General features: G+C 31.5%; 1 non-coding gene across 1 annotated transcript; it reads right to left on the reverse strand.

The window, feature by feature from the left end:
- Positions 1-1,499: 1,499 nt before the first annotated feature.
- On the reverse strand, positions 1,500-1,606 carry LOC145771414 (U6 spliceosomal RNA). The gene has a single exon (XR_014289206.1). It is a non-coding gene; the product is annotated as a U6 spliceosomal RNA (small nuclear RNA).
- Between the last annotated feature and the right edge of the window lie 11,001 nt (positions 1,607-12,607).

A 12,607-nucleotide genomic window follows, 5' to 3' on the forward strand; every position in this document is an offset into this window, starting at 1 on the left:
GCTTGCTCATTGAATAAAACACAAAGGAGTTGTCATCTACAAATTTTGTTTTATTTAAAACTCCTCAATAATTTTGATTCGAGTTCAGGCCTGTTTAAAACAAAATTTGGAATATTTTCTTTCTTTGAAAGAATTTGTTGTTTTAATTTCGTTTCAAATTAAACTCGATATACAAAGCGATACAACAATCTATTCTTCCATTTCATTATTGATTGTGAAGGCAAAACATTTTAATAAAAACTTCAGTTTCTCCAAAGTTTCACAGACGTTTGAATAATGAAAAATAAATACACTTCCAACCAACTTCAAATTGCAAATTAAAAGATGTTTCAACGTTTTCTAACGTTGCAATTTCGTAAAGCAAAAAATCGTTTGGATTAAAAGCGTTTGTTTCGGTTAAAAATAATTTCACCAAGTACATTTCTTCTTGCATTTCTTCTTTCTGTTGTTTTCTCTTTTTTCTGTTGTTTTCCAAGCCACGCACTGCTCACGTGATCATTCGGCTATAAAACGCGAGATGCTGAGCGCTTCTGCACAGTCAGTAGTTGGTTATACATGTCTCAAGCCTCGTGGGTATCACCAAAGGTAGCCGTAGCCCCAAGGGTATCACCGGAAGTGGTATCACCACAGGTAGCCTCAAAGTATCACCGTCTGATCTCGGTGCCACAAAGTGGCGTGACGTCACTCTATGATAGTATTGGTTTATTTTTTTAAATACGATAAACAATGATAGTTTTTGAAATAAGTTTTCTGCAGCAAGGACATGTAGTAATTTTTTGTTCACAAGTTCGGCAACAACAGAAATGTCCGCATGGTAAAAGTATAATATCGGTTCGTTTAGTGTTTGATCAATTGTTGTTACTGTAACATCAATTATATTTTACACAAGTAGGTTACTACATGAGAATAGAATATAGATTTGGTAACAAGGATCTTTAAACATAAATTTCATTTTGTCAAAACTAATGAAGTCGTTTGGCTCTACACCAGGGGTCACCAACTGGCGGCCCGCCACGCTGTATCGCTGCGGCCCGCGGAAGGTATCAGTGTACAAGTATAACCAAAAATACTTTTCTTGAGGAGTTAAAAAGCACGAAGGCAAAAAATACTTTCCGGGAAGCATATTGTCGCTTTGCATACGATTCCACCGACCGACTAATCAGATTATAGTTCTAGGTGGAGATTGCTTAAAGTTATTCCAATGCGATGTCCAGCCACACTGTCCCAGTGGTTGATTAAAACGTCTGTTTTCGATTTTCTGTGAACATGGGGTTGCTTATTTTAAGTTTGTAAATGTCATGTAAACACTAGTGTGCGTTTCACCGTTATTGTGTTTCACGAGCAGTGTTCTCTTTATGCAAGTTTTTGTTGGCAAAATATGTCTGTGTGCCAACTCAATTTATAATAAATTGGCAAAATATTATATATAAATTGAAAGACTTTTTCTGATTGTATTATGAAAATATTTAGCTTAGTACTGCAAAATGTTTTTTTTTTAAAGAAATATGGAACGCTTCACGATTTTGCGTGTCATCCTTGCGCAGGGACCATGCTAATGTTCTCTGTATCGTTCCAATTTTAGTACATGTACTGCCGAAGCAAGTACTGCAAAATGTTGTTAATCAACAAATTCTTGCCATGCTGATAAGCACCGCAAGTGACAGTTGTCTTAGAAAGACGGTTTTATAGACTCTCACAAAAAGGATGAAAAACCAACTCATTGCTTTTTTAGAGGGAAGCCGGAAGACTGTTCATGAATTACGATAGAATTACGATTTTTCGGTGATTTCCACAAGCGTTTGTTTCATGGTGCCTGGTTTCTTTCTCCCTGTTAATAATCATTCGTTATCTCCGCTTGCAGCAGATTGTGCATCAACATGGTTTACTTGACAGGGTTCCATGTGATTTTATGAGCCGTACTGCTTCCATGCTGGCTCAAGGCAGATTGGAAGAGGGTGATATATCACCAGATTATTACCCGATTTATCTTCACTGCGTTATGTAAGAAAGAACACAATCGGTACGCTTTTTAAAGTCTTTGGTATGACTCGACCTGGAATCGAACCCAAGGCTGTGTTATTGGAGTTATTTTTGTGGATAACTCCCTGTTATTGAAGCCTATTTTTTGCTGATATGTTTGCAGGTCACTATTGTTGCCTGTATTGAGATGTGTCAAACATTTCCTTGTTTACTGAAATTGTTAATTGCAAGATATCTTTTGTGAAGCGAAGTGACAACACCACTCTTGCTTGGCAACGAATATTCTGATGATACCACTCGCCTCGCTATAAGTGCGCAAAACAAGTGGCCTCGTTTATTAGGCATTGTTAGAAAAGTCAAAAGTGTTGTAAAAGGAGCTTGGCCTGGCAGTAGCGTTGTTCGATTAATTTTGTTGCTGCGGTATTCTAACATACATATGAACAACATGTAACGCTAGGTACTGGGTACGAAATGCGTTCTTTTCTAGCATAAGAGTCAACCTAACTAAAATTTTATTAGTGCGGCCCGCGACAGCTCTCCTAAGTGCCAAAGTGGCCCGCATCCAAAAAAGGTTGGTGACCCCTGCTTTACACAGCTGGTGCAATAAATGTTGGTTGTTCGATACGAACGTCAAATTAATGCAAAAGGATGTTGATTCAGTGGGTAGGTTTATAACTCTCTTGTGGATGTGGGAACTCAGCCTGCTTCCTGTTCTGAGCGTGTTGAGACCTGTTCACTCAGCAGAGGCTTGCCTATCGTAAGCAGTATATGTGTCAGGATATGACGTGACTTGGTTTGTATCCTGAAGTAGACTTGTTTAAACTAGCCTAGTAAGCAGAATGCAGGCATGATGAATTCATAGCCAGTTAATATATCCAGTTTTCTTATGTTGCTAGATTGCCTGAGTGTGTCAGTAAAGTTTAGATGTAATAATTTGTACTGAAATATGTAAGCAAAGTTTAAGATTGAGTTGGTTATGGACTAATTAAAGCTGAAACATGTCCCCAAGTTGATTTCGATTAGACATTAAATCTGATTGTAACCTTTTACAAAGCTTAATTACATTTTTTTTAAACGCTTTAACAAGGAAACAACCTATGTTTGCGGTTATTTAACGTTACAGGATACCTTTGTGTCATCGCTTCTGTTTCATGATGCTGCACATTGAATGCTTTAATCGCGTAATCGTTTTAATCTTGTAGGTGTTCATAATTGTCCACAATACAAGTCCTAAATATACCTAAAGCGTACTTGAAGGTCATAAAGATTTATTAACGTTATTTTTATAATGCTTCTTGCTCAACCAACATAAAAATATCAATCTCACAAAATATTAACTAATGTAGTGTTGTTGATTTAAACTGCAGATCTTTTGGTTTTAGGCATATAGAGCATGACGATTTAAATACCATATGTCAACGAATGTTTGTTTTTCTTCTCGTACAATATGTAGTGCGGGCTGATCGCGTTAAGTTAGCAAACTGTCTGTATGTGTATGGACGTAAAATTTATAGATCGGTTAATATGTAGGATTTAATTAAGTTTATTTTATAAAAGTTTTGTTACTTTTTTATCGGTTTGGTTGCAGCCATGTTTTTTCGTAAAGCTGTTTGCTTGCAGGAATAGAGTTTTTACTATTGATTCTGGTGGATAGGTCTATTGGCTCGATTCCAGGTCTTTCCGAATAATGTGTTTCATTCTTATGGGGAGTAGATCTTTCGAGTTTCATAACTTGTCATTGATTGGTAGGATCTTTTGGTGATTTTATTGGTATATGAGGTTTCACTGTTGTTTCGAATGTTTAGGTTAGTTAATTTCGTTGTACTTTGATTCTTTTAATCAGTTGCTTGCTTTTAGTTTATTGTAAAGTAAATGGTCAAAGGGGTGCTTAGTCGCTTATTGGTTAGTTATACATATTATAATCTATGACTAGTTCAAAACCTTAATAAATAATGCATTTTGGCATCTCCATTTCGGTTAACCTTCGTTTTCGGTTTATGTTGATTTCGGTAAACCTTTATTTCTTTATAGTCTACGTTTCGCTAAAACAGTGGTTTAAGGTAATCATTGATAGTAATTTTGATAAATGTGACTAATCTGGAAAATTATTTTTGTTGATATAGTATCATTTAATGGTTGTAAGAATAATGGCTTGGTCAAAACGACATAACTTTAGGCTTATCATGCAGGAATAACATTTACGATTTTGTTTTATGATGCTTATTACAACTAAACCACTCTATGATAATATCATGACGATACAACTCAATACACAATCACTAAATTAAGCCATGTAGAACCTCCTGATTTTGTTATGTTCAGTTTAAATCTGTGTAACTTATCAGGTTCATAATTTAGCTAAGCATTTGTTTGATAAAGATCATTAAAACAGTGGTTTTAGGTTATTGATAGTAATTTTGATAAATGTAACCAATCTGGAAATTATTTTTGTTGATATAGTATCGCTTAAAGATTGTAAGAACAATGGCTTGGTTAAAACAACGTAACTTTAGGTTTATCATGCAGGAATAAATTTTACATTTTTATTTTAGATGATGCTAATACCAGCTAAACAATCAACATTTCTTTTATACAATGAGAACACCCAAATGAACAGCTATAGAACAAATTGTTGCAACATATACTTCTGCCATCTGAGGACTGGAAAAAAATCAACAAACCTAACGCAATCTGCACCACAAATTGTTACCTTAAGACAAGCATGAAAAAACACAAACTCCAGCAGAATGAGAGCACAAATTTTGCAACACGTAATGACACCTGCTGATAAAAACACACAAACAAATCTCCTAACACAGATGTTAACGTTACAAATTATACAACAGAAACTTGTGATATTTTGTTCTAGTTTCTTAAGCTTGTAAAAATAAAATTGCAATTTGCTGAAAATATTTTTTAAGTTTGTGAAAGAAAACGTTTGTGACTTAAAATAATTTATCATGTGTATGTTTTCAGAGGTAAACTTTCAGATTACGATTTGTTAAAACTATTTTTTTTTTGTATTTTCAGTTTGTAAGTTATGGAACTTAAACGTTTGTTAAAACTAATTGTCAGTTGTAAATTATGGAACATAAAGTTTGCACCTCGTTATAGTTAACGTTTTTTTTTTTGATTTATCAATCATACAAACTGAAAGTTTGTAGCTTGTTAAAAATATTTTTGGTTGTTGGTTTGTGAAATTAAAAGTTTGTGATTTGTTAAAACTATTTTTCAGTTTAATAAAACTTAAGTTTGTGATTAATTTTTCGTGTGTATGTTGTTAGAACAAAACTTTCAGTTTACAATTTGTCAAAACTAGTTTTTTAGTTTGCAAAACAAAACTTAACTATTTTTTTTTTATTTAAAATAATTTTTCGTGTGTATGTTGTTAGAATAAAACTTTTTAACTTACGATTTGTCAAAACTACTTTTTAGTTTGTAAAACAAAACTTAACTATTTTTTTATTTAAAATAATTTTTCGTGTGTATGTTATTAGAATAAAACTTTATGATTTATTAAAATTATTTTTTTTCAGTTTTGTAAGTTGCAGAACTAACATTTTTTAATTTCTTAAATTTTTTTTTCGTGCTAATTTTTTAAAAAGTTTTAGTTTACAGTTTGTTGAAATAATTTTGTTTTCAGTTTTAAACTATGGAACTTAAAAGTTTGTAGTTTGTTAAAAGTATTTTTTAGTTGTTGGTTTTTGCAATGAAAAGTTTATGATTTATCAAAATTATTTTTTCAGTTTTGTAAGTTACAGAACTAACATTTTTAATTTCTTAAAATAATGTTTTTTTTCGTGCTAATGTTTTAAAAAAGTTTTAGTGTACAGTTTGTTGAAATAATTTTTTATTTTTTTCTCAAGAATAATACATCTGCTTATTTATTATTTTGTTTAAAGATGAAGTATTTCCAGCAACCATATGCTTACTCCCAGCAACCTTAAGCGTATTTCCAGCAAGCAACTTAAAGCACACTTATGATTTGCAAACTCTTAAATTCTTTTTATAATCTTAATCTAAAAATCATAAAACACTTTGGATGTGTCACATGAGACTTTTAAATGATAACACTGTTTACTTAGGGTTTCACCTCCATTCGGTTCTGGTTTTATTGTTGAGCTGTTGGATCCGTGATCGATCCCACGCTTACATTTGTAAAACAGATTAGTGTCTTGTTTATACTATGGTCACAAGTTGTTGTTTTTTCTCATTTTCAACCCCCCTGTTATTTTTGTTAAACACACGCTTAGTTTACTTTGTAGATGCTAAAATTTTATACTAGTAGTTTTATGAAGCATATTACTTGCTACAACTTGAAGCATATTACTTTCTACATATTTTCTACATGCTACAACTGCAATTTAATTTCATATTCATTCTTAGCGATTTAGAGATTACTTATGTATATTCTTCCTATTCCATAAGTACAATTCATCTGTAAAGATAATGATTACCTATAACTTACTGTTTTGAAGTAACAACACAACATTTTTGAATCGTGGTAAGTTGTATTGCATAAATCAGTCTTAATGCTGTTTTATTAAAAAAGTCTTTGGTAGGTTACATATGCGTTGCATTTTGCAAACTCCAGAACCACTGTACAAGATTGTTTAAGAAACAGAGGAAGTCACGGAGTTGCATTGTTTTGATGAAATGCTTTGAAAGGTAAAACTTTTGTAGTATTGACGTAAATTTACCATTCAAGGGTTGGTAGCTTATAAGTTTATATCACAAGATTCACTTTAGTTATAACTTAAGATTGACTTTAGTTTCCTTGTCGACTTGCATAAGTAACTAATCAATGTTGTTTTATGAACTTTCATAACAGGTTGCTGTTTTGTTAGGATTCTTCAGTTTTATAAAGTTCAGTGCTTAAACTGTTTTGTAATTATATCTAACTTAATATGTAACCTCTAACAGATATACCAAACTATTTTATCACATTGAAAGATGTTTGTCTAGTAACCCATTGTTTTATACGTTCTAAATGCCTCTAACTTTATGTAATGATTTTTCCACATCTACTTATAACCTAATTTCAGTGGGGTAGGGTATATTTAAGCCAACAATTTCTATGAGTATCAATCCACAGCTAAATTTTTTCACTTCAATTCATTGGTGGGTGAAAGCACACAAGCACATCTTGGAAACAAAAGATTATTTTATACCAGTCCTAATACATTGTCTTGTATTGCATCCAAACTTCAAAATTTATCTGTTACACTGATTGATTTGTATAAAAACGAACCCATAGTTCCTTAATTCCTATCAAATTCGTCTAACGAAGTGTATCTTACAACTTAATCGCTTCCCTTAATTGGATGACACCCTTAATAAACTGCTAGCATCTCCTGTTTGAATGGCTTAGGCACCTGCTATAGCACATAATTTCATGATCACGAGTTTTCACAGTCGAATTATGACTTAAACGTCTTTGTTTTATCATAGTCAAAACATTCTTTTAAATGAAATTGCAATAAACTGTTTTATGTTGTTTAAAACAGACGTAATATAACATTTTTTAGTTTGGTCATGCGTACTGAACACTAAGTTAAGGTGTTGATCTTAAGAACCAATGGACTAGCGTCCACGTGGGGTCGAATCCTGCATTTAGTATTTCGATTTTGGGTTAATGTTTAGCACTTAATTCTGCTTGTTTTGTTTCTTAACCTCACGTCAGTTGCTTGTACACACGGTTGTTATTTTTCTTAATCACAACAAGATTCCCTTTTTCACATAAAAACATAGAAATCTTGAAATAGAAACATAGAAATCATAGAAACATAGAAATCTTAACATAGAAATCTTAAAACTCAACTTAGAATGGTATAACCTTCGTGATTTGCGATAAGTTTGTACATACAAAATGTCAATTTTGAATCTGAACCAAAGTTAAGCGCATATAACAATAACATTTTACTTGTTTGTATACAACAATACCAAAAGTAGTAATTATCTCCAACCATATAATCAAAAGTGAGAAAAACTAACTGGTAAAGGTGATCAGGTACTATGACACTTCCTCAAATGGGCGATCAACCTAACACAGAAAGCAATCATTAAGAAAATAAATCAATAGTTTTTTTTCCAAGTCTAAACCTTAAACCATTTGACCAAGTAAACACTCACAATAGTATTTCAAATTTGTTTTAATATAATTTATGTTGTGGGAATACTATTGAAATACTATTGTGAGTGTTTACTTGGTCAAATGGTTTAAGGTTTAGACTTGGAAAAAAAACTATTGATTTATTTTCCAACCATATAACATCATATATAACAACATCATCCATTCTGTTAGAATCGATGTAACCTTCTTTTTTTTAAACAAGTCTGAACACGATTTATACGAAATTAGCGCTTTATTTTAAATCGATCACAACATCGTTTTCAAATTGATTCTCTGTTAATTAAGCTTTTTTTTTTAGTTTTTGGTAAATGTTTATTTGTTTACATCATGCAAAAGGTACATTTTTTATTTCACTGTGTTATTGTTTGGTAATTGTTTTTTTTTTGTAAATATCTCCATCTTGTGTGTAACTTTAAGTATTTTGTAAGATCTAAACAAAAATCAGTCAATCTGATACATTTCATGGTAGCTTTTGAACAGGTCTAAACCGGTTTTGATGAAAATACGCTTGAAAACACATGATGATGCTTTATTAAATGACCCACGTATATCAACCATGAGCCAAACCAATTGCAATAATTTTGTTTCACAACATCAGAAAACTTTGTTTTCGTAAATGTTAATAATTGTTTGGTCTGTAATCGACTTTACCGGTTTGTTTACCATCAACTTACGTTTAAAAACATAAAAAAATTATTTGAACATTCTACTTGGTTACATAGTACTATAGCATTTACACGTGATGATTTCTTGTAACAACTACAAACCAATGACACCAATGTATTCATCAGAACCATTAAGTGAAGATTGGTTCATCATTACCGCAACTATTTCTATTGTCTTTTCACCATTGAATCCGTTCCTCATACTATCTTTTGTCGTATGTTATTTAATGTTTAATTCTTAAAAATATGTTATTTGAACAATTTTCCGCTTTTATGCTTATCCTCATCTCAAATAGATTGTTTGTGAAGACTGTCTATTTTAATAGTCTCCATATTTTAGTAAATATTCATGTTTCATTTAACTCTTTTATCTTGCTCCTACATCTAAACTTATTGTTTGGTTCCTCTTGAACTGTCTTTTGGTCACATGTTCCTGGTGCTTCATCTTTATCACCCTATCTCACTTTGAATACACTGGTTCATGGTTAGTCTATGTAATACTGACATATGCACCTGGTACTAGTTTTTTACTTCCAGAGAGTAAATTCATCCTCTTTATCTTCACTTAATCTTACAGTACAACGGCTTTAATTTCTTCCAAACACCTCTTCTTTGGTCTTTCTCTGATCTTATTGGATCAAAACTTAATAAGTTTACGAACTAGTCGTTCTGTCTTTACATATCCATGGTATTCTACCACCACTCGTATGTTTTTTCACAGATAATAATCCAAAGGTAAAGCTTTAATGTTGTGTAACATTTTCAAAATAGCCTCAAACGATAATTTAAGACATGTACAAAATATCATAAAATTATCTTTCAACCTAAAAACAAGAAAGAAAAAAAAAAATGTATATCAAATTAATACTTTTCACTAAACACAGATGCAAAATTGTTAAATAACTCAGTTTTGATGATCACTGTCTGTTACATAATAACAATCTATCTTTTGCTTGAGAAAAATATTTTTTCTTTTAGATAAGTCACATATCTGTACACACCTTTCCACAGTGATTATCTACCAAAATGATGCTCCTTCCACAACACTTGCTCGAGATGTTTGTGGTGACGTACTTGTATTTAATATGATTGTGTTATGCTAACTGTACGCTATCAAACAAAATCTAAAACATTCACCAAAGTGCATTTGTCAAGAAAAACTAGAATATACTATATAGAAAAATACTTTAATATATTCTATATAATTTTTAATAGGTATAATATGACATATATATTATATATATCTAAGAATATAATAGAAAGATATAATTTTATGGGATAATCTAGTTATAATATGTTTTTCTGCAAATGCACTTTGGTGAATGTTTTAGATTTTGTTTGATAGCGTACAGTTAGCATAACACAATCATATTAAATACAAGTACGTCACCACAAACATCTCGAGCAAGTGTTGTGGAAGGAGCATCATTTTGGTAGATAATCACTGTGGAAAGGTGTGTACAGATATGTGACTTATCTAAAAGAAAAAATATTTTTCTCAAGCAAAAGATAGATTGTTATTATGTAACAGACAGTGATCATCAAAACTGAGTTATTTAACAATTTTGCATCTGTGTTTAGTGAAAAGTATTAATTTGATATACATTTTTTTTTCTTTCTTGTTTTTAGGTTGAAAGATAATTTTATGATATTTTGTACATGTCTTAAATTATCGTTTGAGGCTATTTTGAAAATGTTACACAACATTAAAGCTTTACCTTTGGATTAATATCTGTGAAAAAACATACGAGTGGTGGTAGAATACCATGGATATGTAAAGACAGAACGACTAGTTGGTAAACTTATTAAGTTTTGATCCAATAAGATCAGAGAAAGACCAAAGAAGAGGTGTTTGGAAGAAATTAAAGCCGTTGTACTGTAAGATTAAGTGAAGATAAAGAGGATGAATTTACTCTCTGGAAGTAAAAAACTAGTACCAGGTGCATATGTCAGTATTACATAGACTAACCACGAACCAGTGTATTCAAAGTGAGATAGGGTAATAAAGATGAAGCACCAGGAACATGTGACCAAAAGACAGTTCAAGAGGAACCAAACAATAAGTTTAGATGTAGGAGCAAGATAAAAGAGTTAAATGAAACATGAATATTTACTAAAATATGGAGACTATTAAAATAGACAGTCTTCACAAACAATCTATTTGAGATGAGGATAAGCATAAAAGCGGAAAATTGTTCAAATAACATATTTTTAAGAATTAAACATTAAATAACATACGACAAAAGATAGTATGAGGAACGGACTCAATGGTGAAAAGACAATAGAAATATTTGCGGTAATGATGAACCAATCTTCACTTAATGGTTCTGATGAATACATTGGTGTCATTGGTTTGTAGTTGTTACAAGAAATCATCACGTGTAAATGCTATAGTACTATGTAACCAAGTAGAATGTTCAAATAATTTTTTTATGTTTTTAAACGTAAGTTGATGGTAAACAAACCGGTAAAGTCGATTACAGACCAAACAATTATTAACATTTACGAAAACAAAGTTTTCTGATGTTGTGAAACAAAATTATTGCAATTGGTTTGGCTCATGGTTGATATACGTGGGTCATTTAATAAAGCATCATCATGTGTTTTCAAGCGTATTTTCATCAAAACCGGTTTAGACCTGTTCAAAAGCTACCATGAAATGTATCAGATTGACTGATTTTTGTTTAGATCTTACAAAATACTTAAAGTTACACACAAGATGGAGATATTTACAAAAAAAAAACAATTACCAAACAATAACACAGTGAAATAAAAAATGTACCTTTTGCATGATGTAAACAAATAAACATTTACCAAAAACTAAAAAAAAAAAGCTTAATTAACAGAGAATCAATTTGAAAACGATGTTGTGATCGATTTAAAATAAAGCGCTAATTTCGTATAAATCGTGTTCAGACTTGTTTAAAAAAAAGAAGGTTACATCGATTCTAACAGAATGGATGATGTTGTTATATATGATGTTATATGGTTGGAGATAATTACTACTTTTGGTATTGTTGTATACAAACAAGTAAAATGTTATTGTTATATGCGCTTAACTTTGGTTCAGATTCAAAATTGACATTTTGTATGTACAAACTTATCGCAAATCACGAAGGTTATACCATTCTAAGTTGAGTTTTAAGATTTCTATGTTAAGATTTCTATGTTTCTATGATTTCTATGTTTCTATTTCAAGATTTCTATGTTTTTATGTGAAAAAGGGAATCTTGTTGTGATTAAGAAAAATAACAACCGTGTGTACAAGCAACTGACGTGAGGTTAAGAAACAAAACAAGCAGAATTAAGTGCTAAACATTAACCCAAAATCGAAATACTAAATGCAGGATTCGACCCCACGTGGACGCTAGTCCATTGGTTCTTAAGATCAACACCTTAACTTAGTGTTCAGTACGCATGACCAAACTAAAAAATGTTATATTACGTCTGTTTTAAACAACATAAAACAGTTTATTGCAATTTCATTTAAAAGAATGTTTTGACTATGATAAAACAAAGACGTTTAAGTCATAATTCGACTGTGAAAACTCGTGATCATGAAATTATGTGCTATAGCAGGTGCCTAAGCCATTCAAACAGGAGATGCTAGCAGTTTATTAAGGGTGTCATCCAATTAAGGGAAGCGATTAAGTTGTAAGATACACTTCGTTAGACGAATTTGATAGGAATTAAGGAACTATGGGTTCGTTTTTATACAAATCAATCAGTGTAACAGATAAATTTTGAAGTTTGGATGCAATACAAGACAATGTATTAGGACTGGTATAAAATAATCTTTTGTTTCCAAGATGTGCTTGTGTGCTTTCAC

This window comes from Aplidium turbinatum, chromosome 5 (assembly GCF_918807975.1).
Source record: "Aplidium turbinatum chromosome 5, kaAplTurb1.1, whole genome shotgun sequence".
NCBI classification, from domain to species: Eukaryota; Metazoa; Chordata; class Ascidiacea; order Aplousobranchia; family Polyclinidae; genus Aplidium; species Aplidium turbinatum.